The 15,876-nt window shown below is 47.3% G+C and overlaps 1 long non-coding RNA gene across 1 annotated transcript; it reads left to right on the top strand.

Annotated features, from left to right (window-relative positions):
- Positions 1–6,145: 6,145 nt before the first annotated feature.
- Positions 6,146–12,478, top strand: LOC116590019. Its single transcript, XR_004285488.1, has 3 exons — positions 6,146–6,282; positions 10,730–10,821; positions 12,122–12,478. It is a non-coding gene; the product is annotated as an uncharacterized LOC116590019 (long non-coding RNA).
- Positions 12,479–15,876: the final 3,398 nt, after the last annotated feature.

Genomic DNA, 15,876 nt, shown 5'->3' with positions numbered 1-15,876 from the left:
TAGGTCATGTGCCTGTTTGTGGCCCTTTCACCTATGGCCAGGAGAATGGAACATGCCAATTGGCCAAGCCTGAATCATGTGCCCCTACCTGGAGCCAGTAGACATGGTCGCTCCAACCCCAACCACATATACAGAACAAGAGGAGGAAGTTCCCGAGAAAAAAGGCAGGCTGGGGCTTCCGATAGAAGCGAGAGAGAGAAGGAGATACCAGACAATGGATGTCCATGACACACAGATTTTGCTACTGTATTTCCAGGCAGGATGTCAGAAGGAGAAGTGAGAGCCAGACAGAAAGTCCCAAAGAGCAACCACACATTCGCTGGTGTTCTGTGGTTCAGTCAGCACTTCCTATCCTTGTAGAACTCTGCCCAGTAACATGGCTTCAGGGAAATGAAGGTCCTGGTCCATTTTTGGAAGAGAGAAATACTCTTGCCGAGAAACACCACTGCTAGTGATGAAGGGAAAGAGAACTCTATTTCCTGACAAATTAAAGCAAGAAAGTGCTTAATAAATACCATTTGATGATAAAGTTCTGACAAGGCCACTCAATAACCCATGATTCTGACTGCTGCACTTAAGAATCTGCCTGAGTCCGATCTCAGCTGCTATTAAGAGAGGTCCTCTTGTTGGCAGGCTGGGGCAGGTTCTGGCGCAGGAGGGCAAATACCAAGTGGGGGACCCAAGAAACCACAGGTATTTCAATCTAAGTCACAATGTCATTTCAGCCCCATTCCACTTCCCTTGGGCGTCTGGCCTGCTTCCTGCCAGTCCATCACCACTTCTACCTCCTAAATAACTTATTGTGCTGGTTTATTACGTATAAAAGTTAGATACATACTTATTTCAGGAAACTCAAAAGGAGAAGGGTCCCCATATCCTACTCAACCTGGCTGAAAATCCTCATATCCTTTTCTAGGTGTATATAAATAGATACCATATATAAGGTTTTTAAGTAAGATTATTCTGTTTTATAACATATATCGAAAATACCTCTCTATGTCTATGATACACTCATCTAGCATCTACAGCACATCTATACACATCTACCACATTAATAAATTCAAGCGTTCTTAAAAATTATTTGGATGTGCCATAATCCCCTCTTGTGTTAGTATTATCGTGATCTCTGCAGTCATTTAAAGGTAAAATGAACACACCCCTGGATAATGGGATTACAGCAGGGTAATATAATGGCCAGAATGTTAGGGTAAGAAATATGGGTACAGTACAGAAAAAGGACTATGAGAGAAAAGAATTGCTCTCAGAAAAATATTATTTCCATCTGACACTGTATAGACCACAACTGGAATCCTCAAATTTTTCTCAGATCTTCTCCCAGCTCAGTGGAGTTTTGCTAATTAAGTGACATAAAGAAGTTTCATGCATATGGGTCCTGTTGTTTCTATGTGGTGGTGGTGGTGGATGGGTCACTAATTCCATTAGATTTGAATATGTATGTTTCATGTTAAATAGATGAAAAAATCACCCCACAACTTACTGGCTAAAACCAACCATCACATTTGCTTATGCTTCTGTGGGTCAAAACACAGGACCATATTGGGTGGTTTTTCTGTTCTATGCCGGGGTCAGGCACTTGGCTTCCTTCCCATGGTGGCTGGGCATTAGGTCTGAGAAGAACATAATAAATACGTCTGACACCTCAGCACTTCTCTGTATGGCCTCTTTCTCTCTCCACATGGTTAGTTTGGGCTTCCTCACAGCGTGGAGGTCTCAGGGTAGCTAGGCCTCTTACGTGGCAACTGTTTCCAAGTAGGACAAAATTGGAAGCTACTGAAATCTTTAAGACCCAGCCTTAGAAGATACACAGTGTTACTTCCAGTCCTTTCTGTACACCAAAGCCAGTCTCAGGGTCAGTCTAAATTCAAAGAAAAGGGAAATGGAGTCTGCCTCTTGAAGGGAGGAGAGGCGAAGAATTTGCTTCCATCTTAACCTACTACAATAAATCCGATGAAGACAAAAGGGTTACAAGGGTCTTTCATAATGAAGTAGAACACTATGGGGTTGCCAATTATTAAGACCCAAGTGTGACCTCAAGTGTGAACCGTTTCCTGCAATTCAGAGCAATAAACCAAAAGAGACCATTACCAGGGTTGCATGAGGGAAATGGAATCTTCGGCAGAACCCAGACCCACGAGACAGTAGTAACACTGATCCTGACCCACGGCCCTCCCCCCCGGTGCCAGAGAAGGGCACTTCATCCCAGCTCCTCCCTCTGCTGTGGAGTACATCTATCCCTGGGCTCCCCCAAGATACCAGCTTCTCCTTGTGCAGATTCCTCGCTCCTTAAATACAGTAATTCTTTCCCAAGCCTGTACCACAGGAGCTTTGAGGTCTTCATGAGAACCTTCATGCGGAAATTACAGACGCTTCCTCAGACTGTCAATAGAAAAGAAAGTATAGGTTGCCTCATGAAAAGAGTGAATTTCCCATGTCAGAGTGAATCATTTGTTTTGATATGGGGGCCTTGAGAAAACCAAAATCCCTTTCACGCCCTTGGGCTCTGGAGGTCTGCGTGATCAGCCGCTCACTCAGGGAAAAGCCCTGACTCTCCGCCTTCATGATTACTGGGATGGCACGAGAACTTTCTGGTCACACCCATTCCCATCTGGGAGCTAGTCCTTTAGCTTCTTACAGGTTTGTTCAAGTGCTGGGCTGGCCTATATTTAATATCAAGTCATTCGTTGCCTGATTCCCTCCGGATTGATAAATAAGATGCTGCTACTTGGGATATAGTCCCTGTGAAATAAAGACATTTGTGGGGTAGTATATAGGCAAATGGGCCTTGCCTCTGCTATAATCTGGACGGAACTCTGGGCCCAGCCGTGATCTCTCTTCTCTGCAGAAATGTACGTTGTGGCCTCTTTAAAAAGGGTTCAGACTTCGAGTCTGTTTTCACTCTAAACTGATCAGATAAGGGCTGGCCATTTCTTTAATATTTAAAGTTTCTTTTTCACAGTCTGGCCTGAAGCTTTGTGCCTATTTGATTTGTACAACACAGAGCTGGCTGATGCTGGCGAATAGAGACAAATATCATCTTTTCAGAACTGAAAATGACTCCATTGTTTCCTGTGCCTCCCTTCAACCATAAGGCTGTGTTCAAAAAGCTGGGGGTGGGACAGATGGCTGCTTTCATGGGAGAGGAGAATTCTGATCCCCCACCCCACCAACCACCATACTTTAGGCTTCTCCTGTTATCGTTCCTAGACCACTGGAAAGAAATCAAGACATTACTTTATTGGATCAGGATCATTTATAAATAGCAGAACCACTTTCTGCTCTGCTGCAGTTCATGATATTGAGATGAGTGAATTAAAGTAAATGGCTATTAGAGAAAGTAGGGGAGTGAATTTTAATGTAGCATACCGCAGACCTTCCTTTGGAATCTTTTCCAATCGCAACCATTGTGTAGGCAATGGGGTCAGCACTTTGGGACTTGTAAGCCAGGTCCTTGCACCTGGATACAAGGCTCTGGGCAGGCCAGGCCAAATGGAGGAGGATGGAGCTCTGGGCCTCACACCACCTCCCACACCCCACCTCACCTCACCCCACCCCACTCCACCACCTGCTGAGCCTGAAGTTAACGTTTCCACTAAGCTTCATTCTGTGGTTCCAGAGGAAGAAAGTACCTCCTGTGCAGAAGTGTTCTGTCTCTGATAGAAAAGGCTCCAGAATCAAGAACAATTCTAGGAAAAAAAGAGGAAAGGGGTGTGTGTGTGTGTGTGTGTGTGTGTGTGAGTCAGAGAGAGAGAGACAGAAACAGAGGCAGAGACAGAGACAGAGACAGAGAGAGGAGGAGGGAGAGATAAGAGAGGGAGGAGTTGAGAAAGAGGACATGAACTCAGTCCTGGCTTTCTCACATCTTTGGCTCTCTGCTCTCAATAGGCTGGGTCAGTACATCCTGCTGAAAACACACCCTCCCTTCCCTCAGAAACCTGAGGGAAACTTTGACTTCATTCACTGGTCTGGTTTGGGCATTGGAACAAATACTTTAACTTGGCTTTATGTTTGGCCTTTTGTGACACCCTGAGGTCTCTCTCTCTCTCTCTCTTTCACACACACACACACACACACACACACACACACACATACACACACTTCATACTCCCATATTAAAGTAGGATTCTCTTATTTTATGCAGGGAGCTGTGAGGACTGAAATACTAAGGTGTAGTAATAGACTGCAAGAAAGAAAAGAGTGGGAAGAAAATTCACTCAAAAGGACTTTGAGTGTGCAGATGGGGCTGCTTTTTACATTTTATTTTGAACTCATTTCAGACTACAAAAAAGCACAAAGTACTTTTTACAGAAAAATACAGAAAGAACAAAGAATTCCTGTATACTCTTCATCTGATTTGCTTATCATTTTCTCTCTCTGTATATATTTTCTTTTCTGAACTAGTTGCAGATAAGTTGCAGATATGATGCCGCTTTATCTCTAAATACTTGAGCATGCATTTACAAAAAAAAAAAGAAAAAGACATTCCCTTTCATAACCTCAATACATTATCAAAATCAGGAAAATAATATTGATGAAATACTATTCTCTAAACTACACGTCTTTTTCAAATTTCATCAATTTTCCTAATAATGTTCTTTACATCAAAAGAGAAAAATGTTTTTGATCTGAAATCCAATCCCAGATTACACATTGCACGTCTCTTCAGGTTTGCTCAATTAGGATAGTTCCCGAGTCTTTGTCATTCTTGACACTGACATTGAAGAAATAGAATAGACTGTCCCTCATTCTGGGACTGTCTGATGTTTCCTCACAATGAGATTCAGGTTGTACATTTTTGGCAGGAATACCACAGAGCTGATATTGTGTCCTTCTTAGCGCATCACCTCAGGAGAAACAGGATATTGATCTGTCCTATTTGTCCCTTGTGACGTTAACTTTGATCACTTGGTTCAGGTGGGGTCTGCCAAGCCTCTCCACTCTCAATATACTTTTTTTTTTTGAAATCAATAAGTATTTTATGAGGAGATACTTAGAGATTGTATAAATATACTGTTTCTCATCAAACTTTTATCCACTACACATCCATTGCTAGTTCTTGCCTGAATCAATTATTGCTCTGAAAGTTGCCAAATAATGACTTTCTAGTACCATTATTTCTTCTATATTTATTAGTTGAAATTTTACTGTATGACAGGGCTTTCCCTTTCCTCCATTTATTTATTTGTATCAGTATGGACTTATAGTTCTTATTTTATTCAGTAGATTTTAAACCACTATATTTTTTCCCCTAGAATTCAGATTGTTCCAGGTTTGGCCAGTGGGAGCCCCCTCCAGCTGTCTCCTTTGTCCTTTCGACACGACCAGAAAGGGCTATTTTTGAGTGAAGATGTGCCAGAACTCTGGTCCAGAATATTTCCCCAAATGTTGGAAGTTGGAATCGCACACAAGAATGTCATTTTCACTATTACAGTGAAACACATATTATATGCCAGTGCAATTTAGAGTTCCAATGGAGTAATAAATGGTTGATGAACACTCATTTCATCAACTTTCTACACACCAGACTCACTTTGTAAGTCAAGGCTAGATTCCTTCTCCCATGTCCTGGTCTTGATGGGAGGCCAGTCCGCTTCACAGTAAACCCACTGAAGAACTAGGAGATTCGGAAGAGTCAGGAAGTTGAGGTGGGGGAGAGAGGGAGGCAGAGAGGAAGGGGAAAGGAAAAGAAAGAAGGCAAGAGAAACTGCTCTCCTCTTGTCCTACCCCAGGTGGCCTGGCATCTGCAGCTTCCTCAGGGCTCCCATGCACACTGACCCCTCCAGAACACTAGCCTTCTGCCGTCACCGGCATCAGTGTGGGCAGAATGCAGGACATTTTTGTCACCTTCCTCTCAGAAAAGGGGCTGGGAGACAACAAGGGCTGTGCTGAAGGAACTCAGGTCTCCTCGGCACAGCCACACCACTGGAAGGGATGGAAAGACAGCAGAGAAAACACTGGGCATGCGATGGCCCCCTCCCTCTCGTCTTTGGGACTCGCACCACAGGCTGGAGGCGCTTCCGGCAGAATTGAGTGCTGGGGAGAGCCTGCGATAAATCAGCTCTGTCTTCACTAGCCCCAGGGTTGCTATGGCAATAGGAATACACTGTAGGTTTTAAGAGATGTAATTTTCTGTGATTCACTGTATATTTTTAGCCATTTTTCTTACCGTATTGTCTCCCTGTGGCAATTGCCTATTAATGCTGGTCTGCACCAAGATTGGACTAAATGGTGCATTCTCAGGAGTGATGAAAACCCCGGAGATCAGTAAGTACAAGAGGGTTATGGCCCGTGGATTTAAGGGTGACCTGGGAGAACAACCACCTGGGTTGAGGGCATGGATTAATTAGCATGGGCCATGCCGTACCTCAAGAAGAGTAAAAGAGAATGAAAAGCTCCTGAAATACAGTGCTGGGTTGCTTGGGATGGGAAACTGAGTCACACTACCCCCTGCAGTCAGGGGGGCTCCCAGGGTGTCAGGGGCAGGTCCCAGGCACCAGAAACTAGCGTCCTGAGTGAGGGAAACTAGGACGCGGGTTTCTGAATAAGGATTCTGAACAAAGCATCCTCACGTTCTGTTAACGTAGCTCACGTCTCACCGCCGCTATTCTTTCCTTTTTGTTCCTTCCTTCTCGCTTTCCTTCCTTCCTTTAAGTTTTCTCATTTTTTCCACCATAAAATTCGGTGGAGGGACTGAGAGGAGGTGAAAATGCAGTCAGCCCACTTGGCTCTTCGTAAATAAGGATAACAGGAGTTTTCCCATTCAGAAGAGCGCAAAATCCAACCTTTTAAAGCACGAAAAGAACTCACTTTCTCTCCTAACTGAAAAGTCCAAGGGCTAGTCTCGCGGGCTCAGCTATTCATGGGGCCAGATGACATCATCAACATCTGGGCTCTTTGTCACACCAAGTTCTACTGATGTCTTGGCATTTTGGGCTGTAATAACATAAAATTCAGCTAAAGGAGGCTTCAACCAAGGGTGGTTTATTTTCCTCACATAAGAAGTCCAGAGATAGGCTTGGGGGTTTTTTTGTTGTTTTTTTCCTTTTTCTCCCTCATGTAACAAGTCGCCCAGAATAGGCGCCAATGGCGTGACTTTGCCACAGCTCATTAATGTTATCAAGAACCCAACCTCTTTCCTCATTTCAGTTCCACTGGTCTTTGGGGTCCCAGGAGGGCTGCTCCAGCTACAGGGATTCAAGGCAGAAAGAAGAAGTAGCTGTATCTGATTCTTTTATCTAGAGAAGCAAATTGTCCCTCGAGGTCCCCGGCTGATCTCCGCTTCCGACTGGTTTGAAACGTCAGTGTCACAGGACACACAGCCCCTCTGTGGCTACGAAGGCGGGTTTTTTGTTTTGTTTTGTTTTTTTGTTTTTTTGTTTTCCTGGCCCCTACGGTAGAGGCAGTATTTTGTTTGTAGGTCAGAGAGAAACCATAGCCAGGAGGGCGGGATGGGTCTGCCTCTTCATCGCTGTGTCTGCTTTGTCACCCCAGGTCGCCCTTCCCCTCTGAGCAGGGAGAAAGCATTAGAGAAGCGCAAGGAGCTTCCTCCTAGGCCGGGATACAGAGGTTGCGCTCCCGGCATCCCTTCTGCTCATATCTGATTGGCCAGAATCTAGTCACATGGTCCAACTGGCCGCAAGGGAACTTGGGAAATTCAGCGTCTGCGTAGCGATGTGCCCCTCCAGAAAGGAGGGAGTTGTGTTACTAATGGGAAGAAGGGGAACAGCGCTGCAGAGAGTTAGCAGCCTCCTCCAGAACAGTTACGAGAGAAAGAGTTGGGACGGGTGTTGGATTAGCCAGCCAACCATTTCTGCTCATTTCTATCTCATTCCCAGATAGGCCAAGGGCTGGTGACCTTTGTGGAGACTGAGAGAGCTTCAGCGGCACCACCCTCCGAGCCCATTAGTGAAAGGGCCCAACATCTTTGCAGCTACCCCAGTCAGACTCCGTAAGTGTTGGTTCTCATTGGATCCTCCGCCCCTTCTTAAACCATGGGGAGTGAGACGACACAACGCTCTGATCATCATACCTGAGTCACCGGCTCCACCAGGTCCCCAAGACCTTTCTGGGCCTCTGTTTGCTCATCTGTACCATAGGTGTAAAAGTAGAACTTACAGGGAGGTGGGAGACTGCCTGTAGTGACCGTTGTCCATAAATGCAGTCTCCCTTGACCCTATGACCAGACTCACCCTAGCAATGTCATTTTAGAAGATGACACTCTTAAAAATCAAAGTAAAGCAAAGGTGGTGGAGCAGCTAGCCTGTATTTCATCTCCAAGTACACACCAGAGGAAAAACATTGACCCAGCACTTGCGGGTACTTAGCACTGTGTTCAGCGCCTTCCCTGAATTCTAGCCTCATTCTCATGGCAACTCCGTGGAGCGATCCTTTCACTGTTTTTAATGAACAGATGAAGAAGTTTAGGTCCTTGCCCTAAGGTCACAGCCAGCGCAGTGATGGGGCCACAAACCTAGGACTAACTCTGAAACCCCCACTCTGCTCCCTCTTCTTGTGTTGAAATAAGTAATAACACACATTTATGGACTCATGGAAATCTGGCTGATTGGGGCAGCCATAAGAGAGCATAGCTTAGATCGTCCCTTGAGAGAGAGCACGCTGTGAGGGTGTGGCCGGCTGACAACTCCCAGCCATGGCACCTTTGGGATGCCTGTAGCGTTCCCACTAAAGCCTTGCTCTCCCGGAGCACAGCAGAGGTACGAGAGCCGGGCCAGGCCTGGCCATAACTTTCTTGAAGCTGTGGTCTACTCTTCATTTCTTCCTCCCCAAGCCTCTTTCCTCTCCCCTCTCCTTTGGCAAGCAGCAGGCCTGCATTGTTGCTAGAAGCCTCTCTTCACCCATCCTGGCTCCCACACCCTTCCTCCTTCACAGGTGTTCTCCTCAGGACATTTTTTTGCATACCTAACTCCATGCTGACATCTGTTTCTCAAAGGACCTGAAATGACATGCTTGTTGAGACTTGCCTTTACTCTCTGCATGGACCACACCACAGGGTTACATGGTTCCAAGGATTCTTGAGTGTTGAAGAGCAAATGAGCAATGAAAAGACGAACTCAAAATCTGGGGGTGGGGAGGATCTAACACAGACCCATGAGGAGGTTGTCGGCCTGGGCCTTCGAAAGTGGAGTCTCCTTCTCTAAGCAAGGTTCTGACGAGAGGGCAGAACAGCCCTTGTTGATCTTACAAGTGTGTGGGGAGGGTCTGAAGCTTGTCTAGAGTCACACCACAGGGTTGCAAATAGATTCCAGGCATTCCAATTCTCCATCTAGAAGCATCCAGTGCTTAGACAAGGAATTGATTCTTTACAGAAAGAGGAAAGACTGCTGCTTAACTGAAGGGAGAAAATGATCAATAGAGCAAAATACACTGGCTTTTGACAAGAATCTCCAAACTGAATCGGGATTACCCTTGTCGCCCCTGGGAATACTGGCCATGGACTACAACGACCTCACCCCACCCCCAAGATGATATAGTGCTTAGCCTCCGAGTAGGTACAGCCCACAAACATGTTTGCTGTTGTGTTTTATAAAACTTAAAATGAGTTGACAAGATTTATCAACTGGGATATTTTACATAAAAACCTGGAGGCCTGGCTTTTCTAGAAACATCAGCAAATCTAATCATCGTCAGCCTGCATGCCCCCTTCCAGCTTCAGATGGGATGACTCCCCACCACTCCTATCTCACGACACCTGAAGTTCATCAAGCCAGGCTTCAACCTCCCAGGGGCAGTCGACCCACCTGATGTTGAACACTCAGATTCAAGCCTTGAGACCTGGGAAAGACAGGCCGAAGTGAGCTGTGAGCTCTTTGAGAAAAGTGAGCTACTAAGCCAATTCATAGCCCAAATAGGATTTCAAGATGGAATTTTTTTTTTTAAGATTTTATTTATTTATTTGACAGACAGAGATCACAAGTAGGCAGAGAGGCAGGCAGAGAGGGAGGAAGGGAAGCAGGCTCCCTGCTGAGCAGGGAACCTGATACGGGGCTCTATCCCAGGACCCTGGAACCATGACCTGAGCCAAAGGCAGAGGCTTTAACCCACTGCACCACCCAGGCACCCTAAGATGGAATCTTTTTGAAAGCAGTTTCTAGGCACTCCAGTGGGAATGTAGAGCATTATTAGCCCACCTGGGAGGTTTTCAGCAGTGACATCTGGGGGACAGGTACTGGCCGGAGACAGAGACCCCAGGCTGAAAGAGGTGAGACTTCTGTCCTGGCTTTGCCCTTACGGGTGATGTGACCTTGAGAGATTCCTTCACGCTCAGATCACATCTGCAGAGTGCTTCTTACCTGCAAGGCACCCTGTCATTTCACACCAAGCCCTGAGGTTGAGTCTGGGTGTTTTTCCCAAAGCCTAGGAAGGTTTGGTGACCTGTCTCAAGTCAGAGGGTCGGCAATGGAAGGAGCCAGGATTCGAAGCCCAGCTGCTCTGACTCCAGAGCACACACGTGTATTGGCTACACTGTGGCCCTTCCAGCTGCCTGGTTGGCTCCTCTTCAGAACTAGGCAAGGCCATGCAGGCCACGTGCTCTTTGTATGTTGTAAAGTGGTACAGCATTGTCCACTATGATCACTTGAGCACTACATTTCTTTTCCCCCAAAACTGATGCTTTATTTAAAAAAAAAAAATCACTGATTCAGTTAGCCCCTTTCTAATTCATTCAAATTAATGGGTTTTTTTCCTTTTAAAGAGTGTCAGAGAAGCGTGACTCGAGACACATCATTAGTCCTGCAGCGCCCCCTGCTGATAAGAATCATGAAAGTGATGCAATTCTTATAGCAGGTGACATTGACCCCTTCGTCCCCCTTGAATAAATATTTCTGGAGCAGCTTACTTTGTCCTGGGCGTTGGACTAGCTGTCACGTGGTCTAGAGCTTAGGAATAGAGGACATAGGAGGTCCCTTTCCAGCCAAGCCTGCCCTCTGTGACTCAGATATAGGAAAAGGAAAGCAGAGAAAGCCACAGGCGAGGGAAACCCCACTTTCCATCATAACATCATAGAAAGGAGACCAAAGCCAGGCGTTGTTGTCATCCTCTCCCCCAGAAGAACGCAGGAAACCCCAAGCTATGAGGTGAAGGGTACACCTGCTCAACTAACAACCAGCTCTCTGGCACAGGGAAGCCCTGGTTTGTCATGTTTGCCAATTTCCATGGTGTAAATACTCCCACTTTGACCAGTTTCAAGCTACCAACATGATGATTCACGAGATTCTTGAAAATTTCACAACTGGTCTCTCACAGGCTGGTGGGAGCTGGTTCTAACGTACCACTTTTTCTTAATCTGTAGAAAAAATACACCCTCTCATCTTCCTTCCCAATCAGTTAGACTCCAGACTCCTTCCAGCTAGTGCACATCATGGAGCAGGCACAGACCAGCCTCATCCCAGCAAGGCTGACCCCTAACAGAGAACGGGGGGAGCCAGCTGAGGTCCCCTCAGCCTCCATGGGGAGCCCTACACGGGGGTCCACTTCTCCTTCCATTCCCCCGCTCCCTCTTGCTAGTCTTTTTCATTTCTAACGAAGCAAAGGAAGAGGGACTGTCCTAAACATCATGAGCAGCCCTGAAAGAGAATGTCCTTCTGATTTGACCTTCCTGTCTTCACCTCCAAATGCCCTCCCCATAGATTGGGTTCACAGGCCTGCCTCAGCCCAGAAGCTCTCACCCCAGCAGAGGGCAACTCCTGGCTCCTGGAGGAGCCCTGAATCTTCTGGTGTGAGGAGGCTGGCCTCAGGACCACGAGCCACTCCCTTTATTTAAACCCCAAGGAAGAAGGCCCACCTTGGGCCCAGAAAAGGAGGAGACATGTATGGGCTCATGCACAGCCTGGGGGAGCAGGTTTTAATTGTCTCCAGCTGGAGAGGTGAGCCAGGCAGAGCCAAGCCCAGCTGTCAGGAGCCCCAGAGGACCAGCCTCCAGAAGGCATGCTCTCTACTCAGCTCAGAAATCACCCAGAGCCCACGAAATAAATCCCAAAGTCTCATGTCCCAGCTATTGAAGCACCAGCCCCCAAACCCTCACCTCCCATGAGATTAGCTGTTCCCTTGCTTTCTCCCTGAACTTACCCCTGATTTCCTTTTGCAGCCTCAGCCCCTCATCCCAAGAACCTCATATCCTACCTACCACATGAGGCAACCGAAGGGAAAAGACCAGCTCCCACTCTGGCTCGGCGGCTTGGGCTTGGAGTCATTTGTCCTTGAGAAAGTTCCTCAACCTCCTGAGGCTTGTGTTCTGAAGCTTAAATGGAAATTGTCATCAGCGTTGTTGAGAGAATGAAATCGGAATGTGTCTGAAAAAGACTTTATAAATCAGAACGTTACATAAATGGTTATTTTTCTGCCTGAGAGAGATATTTACAATGTGTTTTTTTCTCTTATAAAAGGAATGTGAATTCTTTGTGGACATTTTGAAAAATACATTTGAATAAAAAATAAATAAGAATCACTCAGAGTTAACTGTTATGCACATTTGGTATTTTCCCCAGGTCTTTTTTTCCCATCTGTATGGAAATATGCCTTTGTTAAAAGGGATGATGAAGATATTTATGGCCCAAGGGTGTTGCCCTTGCCCCTCCCCACGACCCCTCCACCCCGCCCACCAGCCCACCAGCCCAGCATTCCCCTCCATCTTAGCTGCTGGGAAGAGGGCAGACTTAGTCTCTCACTAGACCCAAGGCTGAGGGGCTTGCTGTGTCCCCAAGTAAGGAGACCTGAGACATAGAACCTGTTCTTCCTGATAGAGACCTTCAAACTTCGTACTCTGCAAACCATTTTGGAAAGATTTATGCCCTTATGGATAACCTGTCTGCCTATCCTCATTTAAAAAATAAATTTTTAAAAATTAAAAGAGGGAAGCTTTTTGCTTAGTAGCGTCTAGTGCTGCAGCAGTTCATTAAAATGTTCCCACTCGCGGGGGCACCTGGGTGGCTCAGTCGCTTAAGTGTCTGCCTTCAGCCCAGGTCATGATCCCAGGGTCCTGCTCAGTGGGGAGCCTGCTTCTCTCTCTCCCTCTGCCCCTCCTCCCCATTCTTGTGCTCTCTTCCTCTCTCTCTCTCTTTCTCTCTCAAATAAATAAATGAAATTTGGGGAAAAAATGCTTGTACTCAGGCCCTTTTCAATGTGGAACTGAATTTGCTGTAGGAAATACTTCTGCAAACCTCGCACATTTTTCAGTGACTGGCCCATGAATCACCAGAGAAACCCATGTAGAACATGAATGCAAATTTGCTCCACTGGGTTCTCTCAGTACCTGACAAAATGTCATCTTTCCATCAATGTTACCAAGATTAGCCCTTGCTTCTGCCCTAAAACAGGTGTTTCTTGGCTGTCAGCAACTGTCTGGGTCTCCTCTCATCAGTAATGACAGTGGCTGGCCCCTCCTGCCTGAGTCCACCTCCCTTTGACTTCTCCAATATTCCCATCAACTGGGAGTAGGAGGTAACTTGGGTCTCTGAATCCTTGGGAGGGGGTGGCAGATGCTCACGGGACTTAAAGTGCATTATTAGGAGAATGTGTCGCAAGGCAAGTTCGAGAAGTCACTTCTGAGTGACTTGTGGCTGAATATTTCCACTCCAGCTGTTTCAGACTAGAAAACGGTGAAAACCAGGGCGAGTACTTTTCCCTTGAATGCCCACAATGGACCACAAGTGCAGTAGCTTCTCACTAACGCTTCTCTCCAGACCCACATAAGCTCAAGGAGCAAAGGACACCCACTCCACTGGTCCTCTTGCTGCTGCCAGAAAAAGGTCTCAGTGACTCCTGTCTCCTAAGAGAGTATTCACCCAGAGGACAAGTCCAGCTGTTTTCCTTCAGAGTCCCTCCCGTGTGCAGAAAGTCACTAGTGTGCACAGTAAACACCTGGGCTTTAGCTGACCTCAGCTTGAATCCCCACTCCAGCACTTCCCACGAACTTTGGCCTCAGGCAAGTGCCTCTACCTGGGGATGCCTGGGTGGCTCAGTCAGTTAAACCTCTGCCCCCGGCTCAGGTCATGATCCCTGGGTCTTGGGATCAAGCCCTGCATTGGGCTCCCTGTTCAGCCAGGAGCCTGCTTCTCCCTCTGCCACCCCTCCTGTTTGTGCTCTCTCTTTCTCGCTCTCTTTGACCAATAAATAAATAAAATAATAAAATCTTAAAAAAAAAAAAAAAAGAAAAAAGTACCTCTATCTGGAGCTTGAGGCAGGGGCTGTGTGTCCAGAGGACATTTGTAAAGAATGTTTGCAGGAGACAGAGGGAATGGAACAAGACCCCTCCAGCTCCCCACCACGACCATGCACACAGCCTCCCCCTTCCAGGGACAGGAGTCAGTGTAGAGTCAGAAGAGCATCTAAGTGTGGAGACCATCAGGATGATTTGATTACACTTTTCATGTCACCACCAGAACCCAGGACGTCCAGCTCATCCCTTTTCTCCAGTGCTCTTCTTTGTAAGGCCCGGATGGTACCCATCAGTGAGGCTACTCCTGGACAAGTACACCCTCCCCACCATTTCCTGTCCCCCACTAGCTACCGAAGGCAAAGTCTCATTTCCCACAAAGAAAAGTTTAAGAAAGCACTCCTCCTCCCAAATTCTCTTGAGATGTGACTCAGACAGTGTCACCCTGCCAACATCTTAGAGTCCTTGCCTCAGGAAACCAGACTTCCGGCCCCTCCCCCAGCCCTGGGAGCTGCTGAGATCTGTGGGGTCAGTAGGATCATTGTGGGAAGCACTAATGCTCTCTCGTTCTGAGGCCAGCACCACAGTTATGACAAAACAATTTTCAAAGATCCTCATCAGACAAATGGGGAGCCCTTTGGACCAGTGGAATAGTGATGAGGGATAAACCTCTGCTTGTTTCCCCACTGGAAGCAGTCCCCTGCCCAGGTGATGGAGGGCCCCGCAGGTCTGCAGAATGGGAAGGCTGCAGACCCAAGGAAGCAGGCTCTGACTGGGAAGGTGAAAGGCACCAAAAGCCCAGAAGCTCAGATGACTTGTAGGGGCTGGTCTGGGAGGTCACTTGCCAACACTTTGGGCTTAGAGCCGCAAGAGACAGCGTGGAGACAAGGAAAGTGAAACTGAACCCTGGTATTCCTCTGTGGCTCATCCACTGACCCACCCCCAAGGAGGAAGTCACCTGCTGTGTCTACCACAAGCACTTCCTAGACTCAGGAATCAGAGCGTGACCACTGCTCCGGCCAGGTCTGCTCACCCGTGGCTGAGAGGGAACCCCAGCCACCCCCTGCCCCCTTGTCCCCGGGGCCACCACAGCCCCCAAGGTGAAAGCCTCAAGCCCCGTGGGCCCCTGGGAAACATGGTGGACCTTGGCAGGCTGCTGACAGAGCAGGAGGAAGCAGGATCCTCACTCCTCAAGGTCCCCCAGGAGCACCTGGAGGACATAAAGCTGTTGGGGAGGCCTGGAAGACCCAGGCAGCTGAGCAGAGTGAGGATTCCCGTTCATGTGGGCCAGCGCAGGTTTGGGGCAAAGGGATGGACAAGGGGGTCGAAGCTGGGATAGGCAGTGATAGGGAAGGCAAGAGAGGGATGGAGGGGGGAGGGAAAGGAATCTCATTGGCAATGCCTGCTTTCAATAGAGTGCAGTATTTCCCAGCATCAACCCCCAGACAGCTGCCCATCATGTTCACAGCTTTACAGGAAAGTCATTTTTCAGGCAGCCTAATGGCTGAGGGATCCGAAGTCTGCTCTGTGTAGATTCACATCTGTGCTCTGTGTCTCCCCCTAGGGGTCACCTTGGATAAATGTCTTAACTTCTATAAACCTCCATTTCCTCAATCTATAAAAATGATGACAGTAGTTCCTAGCTCTTAGGGTTGTTGTAAGGACAAAGTGAGGAAACATTTATAAAG

Source organism: Mustela erminea, chromosome 5 (assembly GCF_009829155.1).
Source record: "Mustela erminea isolate mMusErm1 chromosome 5, mMusErm1.Pri, whole genome shotgun sequence".
NCBI classification, from domain to species: Eukaryota; Metazoa; Chordata; class Mammalia; order Carnivora; family Mustelidae; genus Mustela; species Mustela erminea.
This window is presented reverse-complemented; position numbering and strand designations above follow the sequence as displayed.